Genomic DNA, 10,983 nt, shown 5'->3' on the forward strand with positions numbered 1-10,983 from the left:
CAGATCACAATTTTAAACCGATCTTCACAAAACTTCCCCAACCGGTGAGTTGGTGGACCAACAGAACGCAAAATATTTTTGAGGTCGAAATCACAAAAGGACATCACAGTCCAAAAATTCAACAACTTTTTAATTTCTAAAACCCTCAATTTTCAGCCGATTGATTTCAAATTTGAATAGGATTTGCTGATGAGGTCAAAGAATTCAACAAGGAATTATGCTTGAGGTCAGCAGAGGCCAAAAGGTCAAAATAGGCCAAATTTCGAAATCCTCAATTTTCCAACAATTGAAGTGAAATTTGAAGAGCATTTGCAGACGAGTTACTGAATTCAACCAATGTTTCGTTTTGAGGTCAACATAGGCCAAAGGGTCAACACCGGCCAACTTTCTAAGATTGTGAATTTTCATCGAATTTACTTCAAATTAGAAGAACATTTGCAGACGCGTTCACTGAATTCAACCAATGATTAGTTTTGAGGTCATCTTTGGATAAAATGTGAACATCGGACAAAAGGTCAACAAAGGCCGAATCTATAAAATTCCCAATTTTCATCCAATTGACTTAAAATTTCAAGAGGATTTACATCTTATTTCATTTACTTCAATGACCTTTTATTTTTAAGGTGAACATAGGGCAAAAGGTCAACATACGCCAAAAGGTCAAAATGGGCCGAATTTCAAGAATCCTCATTTTGAATACGATTAACTTGATATTTAAAGAGTATTAACACAGCATGTTTCTCAATTGAATCTCCTAATATTTTTGAGGTCAACATGGACCAAAACGTCAACATAGGCCCAAGGTCAACAACTGACTTGTTGAAGAAGGGCATCCTCATCGCCTTTCCAGTTCTTCTTGACTTTGTCATTCATGAGGCAAAAAAAAAAACTCATGCCTCGTGTGAGGATCGAACTCACGACCTTCAGATTATGAGACTGACACGCTGCCGACTGCGCTAACGAGGCTGTCTGAGAATCTTTTCGGGATTACTCTATATGTAGGAATGGGACAGAAAGAAACTTTTATTCTCGAACATTTTCAAAACTTTCAAGAATGAAAAAGGCTCCTGAATACATCGCTGAAGAACCAAATGTCGAGATTGCAAAATCACCGAATTGTTCATCCACTGAATTGTTCCACCCGAAACAGAAGTGGGTTTTGTTTTTCCCCTGTCTGTCCATTTCTTTGATTTTCCTTGCAAAATCGAAAATTATCCAACGATATTTGTCGGTCAACTTTGTTCTCACTTGGTAAAAAACAAATTTTTCCCAAGTTTGTTTTTGGGCTTGTCAGTTGGTTTTTCATTTGTCACTTGATTAAAAAAATATATATATATATATATATATATATATATATATATATATATATATATATATATATATATATATATATATATATATATATTGTTGTGGTTACCAAATTCGCAAACCACCATTCAGGTCCCTTAGGTGAGATATCTCGGTAAGTTTTTGTGTAGTTAGGCCCAAACCCGTTGTCTAGTGGGAATACATGTCATTCATGCGTGCTGCGACTCTTCAGGATAGCCTTTTTTCTTTCACTATCTTTATTTTGGACCAACCGCCATTGTTACCACCACCAACCACAACATCAACCACCCACCGCGGCGCCGCTTCACGTCACACCTCGCAACTGTTGCATCGCCACCGTTCTTGCGCCGCTTGTGGGTACCGGTGTTGGACTCGTGCAGGGCGCGCGCCGAACAGCGTGTACAAAACCACGGATTTTCAGCTCCAAAAACGGATCAAAAACGACACACGCCCACTTTTGTTCCGTCCAATCGGTGAGCGAGGGGCGATTTGGCCCCACCTCCAGGGCGTTGGAGGGCGGTCGCTATATGCAAATTTATGGATCAAAAAGCATTCACGCCCACTTTTTCTCGGGCCAATGGGGAGCGAGGTGAAAGGTCGAAGGCAGGGGGTCAAAGGCGAAGCCACGGGGCTTATATAAGCGACCGCGTTCGTCAGTAGAGTGAGTTAAGACCGCAGCCGGTGGAGTTGGGAAGAAGAAGCAAGAAGGAGTTGGTCGTCGTCATGTGCATTGGAGTCGGAGCGAAGGGGACGGGGCTGTGGAGAGGCGGCGAGGGCAGACGAGGGGGTGCTCGCGTCGTGCCGGGAGCTGCACACCAGGGAGGCCCACGGCGCGACCTGGTCGAGGTGGAGACGCTCGTCGCGGGACTCGAGGCAGAGTAGAAATCCTCCTTTCCCCCGAGCATCAGCAACCCCCTCCTGTTTCCCCCCGCGCTGAGATAGTGCGACCAAGGGGGCCCCTTTCCCACCCCCTACCAGACACTGTCCGCGAGGCCCGCGGAGTTGAGGCACCATCGCCGCTCCGCGTCTCATCACCAGACGGGTAGGCCCGACCCGGTCTCGGCCTCAGGCCCGCCTCATCCTTGAGGGTTCTCTTTTCTTTTCCTTGGTTTTGGGTATGTGTTGTCGGCGCCGTCTGTGAAGTAAAATTGTATAAGTGTTGCCGTGTGCTCGTGTAATCGGTATTAGATCTGCATTGTCGCATTTGCTTTTTGTGTAAAATTGCATTGTGTTTCTATTCCTTTTCTATGTGCTTTTGGTGGAATTGAATATGTGTGCTTTCCGTTCATCGCGAATAAATGTGCTTTGTGTTGAACTGTTTCCCGCTTCGCTTCGTCATTTCTTTCATTGAATCCTCATCTTGCTTCACGTAAAGGGTTGGTAGTGGGCTGAATACGCCCGATAATTAATCGAAACGTCGAGGCCGACGATAACACCGCTCGGTTATCCCGATAGTACGGAACGGGTCGCTTAAGTGGCCCGTGTCCGAAGTCGACCTGCGGCGAGGTGCGATCGCCCGGTCTACCCTCCGTGTGGGTACTTAGGTAGGTCGAATTTGGCGAGCAACCCTATCCCACGCGGGGGCTGATTGGCTTGATCGCGGTGAGACCGAAAGGTCCACCCGTGACTGGTTCCCGGCGTTAGTCCGAGAGGGTCACGACTGGATTGTCCGTCCGGTGGGCGACGTGCCGCGATTCGAGTTACGTGGCCGTCAGCACGCCGGCGGGCGCGAATCAGTAACACTTTTTTACTTTTTTGAATACTAAAAAATACTTTTTTTTTTTTTTTTTAACTTTTTTTACTTTTGAATACTTTTTTCACTAAAAAATACTTTTTTGATATCCACGTTGATCGCTTTCGTTTGTTTGAATGTCCGCTCACCATTAATCGACTGCAGATCACAATTTTAAACCGATCTTCACAAAACTTCACCAACCGGTGAGTTGGTGGACAAACAGAATGCAACTTATTTTTGAGGTCGAAATGACAAAAGGACATCACATTCCAAAAGTTCAACAATTTTTAATTTCTAAAACCTTCAATTTTCACCCGATTGATTTAAAATTAGAATAGGATTTGCCGATCAGGTCAATGAATTCAACCAGGAATGATGCTTGATGTCAGCAGAGGTCAAAACGTCAAAATTGGCCAAATTTCGAAATCCTTAGTTTTCAACTGAATGACGTGAACTTTGAAGAGCATTTGCAGATGAGTCACTGAATTCAACCAATGATTCGCTTTGAGGTCAACATAGGCCAAAACGTCAACACCGGCCAAATTTCTAAAATTGTCAATTTTCATCGAATTGACTTCATATTTGAAAAGCATTTGCAGACGCGTTCAGTGAATTCAACCAATGATTAGTTTTGAGGTCAACATAGGCCACATTTATAAAATTTCAAATTTTCATCCCTGACTTGAAATTTCAAGAGTATTTACATCTTATTTCATTTACTTCAACGACCTTTTATTTTTAAGGTGAACATAGGCCAAAAGGTCAACATATGCCAAAAGGTCAAAATGGGCCGAATTTCTAAAATCCTCATTTTTAATACGATTAACTTGATATTTAAAGAGCATTTGCACATCATGTCACTGAATTCAACCAACTTATATTTTTGAGGTCAACATGGACCAAAAGGTTAACATCGGCCCAAGGTCAACAAATAACTTGGTAAAGAAGGGCATCCTCATCGCCTTTCCAGTTCTTCTTAACTTTGTCATTGATGAGGTAAAAAAACCATTGCCTCGTGTGAGGATCGAACTCACGACCTTCAGATTATGAGACTGACACGCTGCCGACTGCGCTAACGAGGCTGTCTGAGCAAGGCTTCTGGATTGCTCTATATGTAGGAATGGGACAGAAAGACGCAAACAAATGTGTTCAAAATGATGATTTGAAAAGTGACTTTCGAATGAAGCCAAACGCCTTTGAAAGCCAAAACTTTTATTCTCGAACATTTTCAAAACTATCAAGAATGAAAAAGGCTCCTGAATACATCGCTAAAGAACCAAGTGTCGAGATTGCAAAATCACCGAATTGTTCATCCACTGATTTGTTCCACCCGACACAGAAGTGGGTTTTGTTTTTCCCCTGTCTGTCCATTTGTTTGGTTTTCCTTGCAAAATCGAAGAATTTCCAACGATATTAATCGGTCGACTTTGTTCTCACTTGGTAAAAAAACAAATTTTTGCCAAGTGTGTTTTGGGGTTCGTCAGTTCGTTTTTTAATTTGTCACTTGGTTAAAAAAAAAAAAAAAATATATATATATATATATATATATATATATATATATATATATATATATATATATATATATATATATATATATATATATATATATATATATATTTATATTTTGACATCCACGTTGATCGCTTCCATTTGTTTGAATGTCTGCTCACCGTAAATCGACTGCCGATCACAATTTTAAACCGATCTTCACAAATTGACTTTCATTTTATCGATTTCATCGAATTGACTTCATATTTGAAGAACATTTGCAGACGCGTTCAGTGAATTCAACCAATGATTAGTTTTGAGGTCAACATTGGCCACATTTATAAAATTTCCAATTTTCATCCCTCGACTTGAAATTTCAAGAGGATTTACATCTTATTTCATTTACTTCAACGACCTTTTATTTTTTAGGTGAACATACGCCAAAAGGTCAACATATGCCAAAAGGTCAAAATGGGCTGAATTTCAAAAATAGTCATTTTGAATATGATTAACTTGATATTTAAAAAGCATTTACACATCATGTCACTGAATTCAACCAACGATTCGTTTTGAGGTCAACATAGGCCAAAAGGTCAACACTGGCCAAAATACCTCACTCTGTGAAATGTTGATCGCTGGTGAACTGGAGGGTTTGGCATGCAATCACTGAAAACAACATGTGTGGGTCGAAGACTTGCTGGCATTAAATGTCCTATTTTGGGTGTTTTAGCAATTAAACTTAAAATCCCAACTGGATTGGAAGATAGACATGCAACGTAACTTTGCTGTTTGTTGAGGTGACTTCTTCAAAGGACTCACATGTTGAACGGAGGTACATATTTCAAATTAACAATCATCATAAACACCTACCTTGTAATGACCATTAATACTCTTTTGAAAATAATATGTTCCCTTACAAAGGAACTTGGACACAAATTTCTCCAATTTGGTCCATATATTATTACCAACCTCTGGTTATTTGTACTTGGAACTTGCTCTGTCCGTTTAATGCTGTGTCAAGCAAGGAAGCAGCACGTACCATTTTTAAAGTCTTTAGTGTGACTCGGCCGGGGTTCTGAACCACAAACTTCCCAGATTCAGAGCATCTATCTTTACCATTAAGCCAGATAGGCTGGATAATGTCACAGAGATCCATATCTGATAATTTTTTTAATTTTAAGGTTGATGTTCAACATGCAAAATTCAATGCTTGTTAAGAAACTGGTATGCAGACATTGCAGTGTGCTCCAATGCCTTATGATTATGCAGATACTCGGTACCTCTACCCTGCTTATGGAGACCATAAGGCCCCAGGACCCAGGGAACAGGTGTGATCCCAGTAACAGGTGCGATCCCATCCACATATCCTGACTGCTGAACCCGCACAGCCCTGGAAAGAAGGTTTGAGTGCACCCCCGGGAACAGATGACATCGGAGGAACAGGTGGGATCCCATCCACATGCCCCACACATAGAACCCTCACACTGCTCAGGGAAGATCTAAACATACTCCTGGGAACTGGAATCCCGTCCATGTACCTTGTCCATGGCACTCCCCTTGGCACGCGGGTTGTGGCATAATGTGAGCTTTGAACTGGCAACATTTTTAGATTGCAGAGTCGAAATGTAGAAGAGGTATTTACCTCCACCACTGAAGGTGGACGGAGGTTGTTTTCACTCCTGTTTGTCTCTCTGTTTGTTTGTCTGTGAGCAGGATGAGCTGGACATCTCAAAAATTGATGGACGGATTCGGACGAAATTTGGTGGATGAGTTGTATCGGTGACACTAACAATCCCATTAGATTTTGGTTAAGGTCTGGATCCCATCAGTGGGATACAAAACGTAAACTGTTCAGCCTGGTGGAGATATGTGCTCTCCCGAGTGCTGTTCTCGTTTATTATCAGTTCATCAGGAACGAATTTGTGATGGACTCATATCTCTCATTCAAAAGTGGTGATCGTTATAACTTTCTGTATATGGATTTTATTTGTTCTCATATACTGTAATGTGAAAAACATTCCTGTTTTTGAAAATAAACTGATTTTTACAATCCCACAACAAAGTTTACTGCATGACGTCATTATGAAACTTGTCACTGACTTAGAACATCACTCTTGTATCATCACGTCCAAGTGGACACTGCGGTACATTCAAATGGATGATGATGATGTTTATGACGACCTCACAAATCACAACAGCAACAGTTCAGAAATATTTTGATCACAAGTTATTGCCTTGATATACGTACAAGGACACCTTGGGCGAGGAAGAGGCGTTCATGAAGCCAGTGCAGTTTAATAGGTCTGCTGGAAGCATTCCCTTTGGTCTCTTTTCAAACAGATTCACAAGACCCTCATTAGATAATTGCACTCATTCACTCTGAGAACAATATGTAGTCATGCACGAGAGCCTGGAGGTATTGCGCACTTACCTTTGTACTATCTTACCTAGGTTCGATTCCCAACCCAACATTAAACAGTTCGATTGTTGCCTCACTGGTAGGGTGTTGCATCATAATGTATACTGACCCTTGGAGCACGGTGTTCAATCTCATTGTGGATCAATAGACACGAAGCTTCGAATATGCTTCTCAAGGTCTTGTTACATTTGAATATATATATATATATATATATATATATATATATATATATATATATATATATATATATATATGTTTGTGTGTTTACAAAAAACAATGCATCACAGTAATAACTAGAGGGGGGGGGGCACTCGGGAGAGTGCAAAACCTCCGCGGTCAATACTGGTGGGTCACTCAAGTGAACCTTATATCTTATTCATAAAATATGATGTCAACAGTGCTGACAGTTATAGTTCTTTTATCCAACATTTTTTTTTGGGGGGGGGGGGGGGGGTTGGAAATCACTTAAAACATGTAAAAATGCAAAAAAAAAAAAATCGAAATTTTGTTGAAAAAAAAGTTGCAAATTTTTTTTTTTCTATAACAATATTTTTTGGGGGGGTTGGAAATCACTTAAAACATGTAGAAATGCAAAAAAAAGTTTTCTTTTTTGGGGGGGCGTAACAATTCTTTTGGGGGGGTTGGAAATCACTTAACACATGTAAAAATGCAAAAAAAAAAAAATTTCTCAAACAATTTTTTTTGGGAGGGGAGGGGGGTTGGAAATCACTTAAAATATGTAGAAATGCAAAAAAAAAATTTTTTTTTTCTCTAAATTTTTTGGGGGGTTGGAAATCACTAAAACATGTCGAAATGCAAAAAACAATTTCTCTATTTTTTTGGCGGGGGGGGTAACAATTTTTTTTGGGGGGGGGGGTTGGAAATCACTTAAAACATGTAGAAATGCAAAAAAATTCTCTCACAATTTTTTTTTGGCGGGGGGGTAACAATTTTTTGGGGGGGTTGGAAATCACTTAAAACATGTAGAAATGCAAAAAAATTCTCTCACAATTTTTTTTGGGGGGGGGTAACAATTTTTTGGGGGGTTGGAAATCATTTAAAACATGTAGAAATGCAAAAATAAAATTTCTCTATTTTTTGGGGAGGGGTTAAAAAAATTTGGGGGGGGGGGGGTGTTGGAAATCACTTAAAACATGTAGAAATGCAAAAAAAAAATTTCTCGAGCAATTTTTTTTTTGGGGGGGGGGATCAAGTCCAAAATTTAATGGCATGATCCTTGGGCCATACCTAACCCCCCCCCCACTAAGTTTCGTCGAAATCCGTCGAGGAGTTTTTCCATAATACTGTTCACAAACAAACAAACAAACAAACAGAAAGGGGTGAAAACAGTAACCTCCATCCATCTTCGAAGATGGCGGAGGTTAACTAGAAGGGCACTGGTAGAGTGCAAACCTCTGCCACGCAATGCCTGATCCAACAGAACATATCAAGCCCAATAAATATATCGTTTTTGGCCCCATGTCTCAAAGATGAAGAATCACTTTAAAAATTAAATAAATACTTAATTCGGATCTTCACCAAGATTGAATCAATTCTTCCTTGTCACACACCCAACGTGTCTCGCAAGTTTCGTCCAAATCCATCCACAACTTTTTGAGATATCGTGCTACATATCATTTCAGCCCTATCTCTCAATGGTGAAGAATTACCTTAAAATTCTAGTAGTCGGATCCGCATCCATATCTTCACCATAAAAAGAAGACATCATGTAGAGCATGACACTTGCAAAAAATATTTAACCTCAAAAATAATTGGCTAGTTGAATTCAATGACCTGAAAGATAAATCCTCTTCAAATTTCAAGTCAATTGGATGAAAATTAAGTATTTTAGAAATCTCACCTAAGTTCTTGACCTTTGGCCTATGTTGACCTTTTGGTCGATGTTGACCTCAAAAATAACTCACTAGTTGATTTCAGTGACTTGAAGTATAAATCCTCTTCAAATTTCAAGTCAATCTGATGAAAATTGAGGATTTTAGAAACCTCACGTTCGTTGTTGACATTTGGCCTTTGTTGACCTTTTTGACCTTTTGATCTCAAAAAAAGTAGGTTTCTTGCTTATGACAAACTCTACCATGTGGTGAAGTTTGGTGAAGATCAGTTTAAAATTGTGACCTGAAGGCGATAAACAGACAAACAGACAAACAGACAGAATAACAAGAAGAAGACGTCATGCAGAGCACGATACTTGCAAAATGCATAAAACAAATTTGACTTCAAAAATAATTGGCTGGTTGAATTCCATCACCTGATAATGCAAATCCTCTTCAAATTTCAAGTCAATTGGATGAAAATTGAGGATTTTAGAAATATCAACTTAGTTGTTGACATTTGGCCGACGTTGACCTTTTGGTCTATGTTGACCTCAAAAATAATTGGTGCTTGAATTGATTGACATGAAATATAAATCCTCTTTAAATTTCAAGTCAATTGGATGAAAATTGAGGATTTTAGAAATACCACCTCAGTTCTTGACCTTGGGCCTATGTTGACCTTTTGGTCGATGTTGACCTCAGAACTAATTTGTACTTGAATTCATTGACCTGAAATATAAATCCTCTTCAAATTCCAAGTCAATCTGATGAAAATTGAGATTTTAGAAATACCAATCTAGTTGTTGACCTTTGGCCTACGTTGACCTTTTGGTCTATGTTGACCTCAGAAATAATTGGTGCTTGAATTCATTGACATGAAATATAAATCTTCTTTAAATTTCAAGTCAATTGGATGAAAATTGAGGATTTTAGAAACACCAACTTAGTGGTTGACCTTGGGCCTACGTTGACCTCAAAAATAATTGGTGCTTGAATTCATTGACCTGAAATATAAATCCTCTTCAAATTCCAAGTCAATCTGATGAAAATTGAGGATTTTAGAAATCTCACCGGAGTTGTTGACCTTTGGCCTATGCTGACGTTTTGAGCTTTTGACCTCAAAAACAATACGCTTCTTTCTAATGACAAAGTCTACCATGTGGTGAAGTTTCATGAAGATTGGTTGATAATTGTGATCCGCGACAAACAACAGACAGACAAACTGACAAACAGACGGGAACAAAATCGACGAACCAAAAACTTGAAAAATCTTCGATTTTGCAAGAAACAAACAGACAGACAGAAAGGGATGAAAACATAACTCCTTCCACATCCGATTGTGGAGGTGATGATTTCAACGCATAACCGGGCAGGTACTGCATTAAATTATTAAAAATAATTTTTCGTTAACTTGACCATTATGTGTTAGTTATCGTGTTCGATTTGTCTCTCCTCCTCAAAGAAAACCCACTGTGCTCATGCAAGAAAGAAGGATGAAGAATCCTACGAAAACATTGGGCTTATTTTAACATAAATATTGGGCCGACAGGTTCACTCAGTCTCAGAGGTAGTTCACTCATCTTTTAGCTGTCCAGTCTGGGTTTGACTCCCGATTGCACTATTAGCTGTCACCTTGGTGCTTCACAGGCAGGGTGTTGCGTCAATGTGTGTGCTGTCCTTTGGAGAGACCGACAGATCAAGTGTTCCCTTTGCTAGCATTCACTTCTGGACGTTAAAGATCCCACGATAGTGGGGAAACTTATCATAACAATTGTGAATTTTGTGATGAAAGCACCAAATTTGGTGCACTAGTAGCCTATCATATTATGAACAGATTTGGATATTGGGCCATCTCAAAATTTTTGATGGCAGTGGAAAATGGCTGCCACAGTCATCAGCAGCTGAATTTGAGATGGCCCGATATCCAAATCTGTTCATTATAATATGATAGGCTACTAGTGTGCCAAATTTGGTGCTTTCCTCACAAAATGCACAATTGTTATGCTATATTTAGCGAAGTTGCCCCACTACGGTGCCTTAAAGAAAGATGTTACGGACATTGCATCAGTGGCACAACTGCACCGGTAGGAGTGATTCAAGTTGCAGCCAGGTGCTGCGTTTTGAATGAATGAATGAACCTCGATATCTGGCACTTCCACTAACACGGTTTCCTAAGT

At 39.8% G+C, this 10,983-nt stretch overlaps 2 non-coding genes across 2 annotated transcripts; both read right to left on the reverse strand.

The window, feature by feature from the left end:
- Window positions 1-893: 893 nt before the first annotated feature.
- Window positions 894-966, reverse strand: TRNAM-CAU (transfer RNA methionine (anticodon CAU)). Its single transcript has one exon. It is a non-coding gene; the product is annotated as a tRNA-Met (tRNA).
- Window positions 967-4,073: 3,107 nt separating this feature from the next.
- On the reverse strand, window positions 4,074-4,146 carry TRNAM-CAU (transfer RNA methionine (anticodon CAU)). Its single transcript has one exon. It is a non-coding gene; the product is annotated as a tRNA-Met (tRNA).
- Between the last annotated feature and the right edge of the window lie 6,837 nt (window positions 4,147-10,983).

Source organism: Eptatretus burgeri, chromosome 10 (genome assembly GCF_056783735.1).
Source record: "Eptatretus burgeri isolate ZD-2024b chromosome 10, Ebu_testis_v1, whole genome shotgun sequence".
NCBI lineage: Eukaryota > Metazoa > Chordata > Myxini > Myxiniformes > Myxinidae > Eptatretus > Eptatretus burgeri.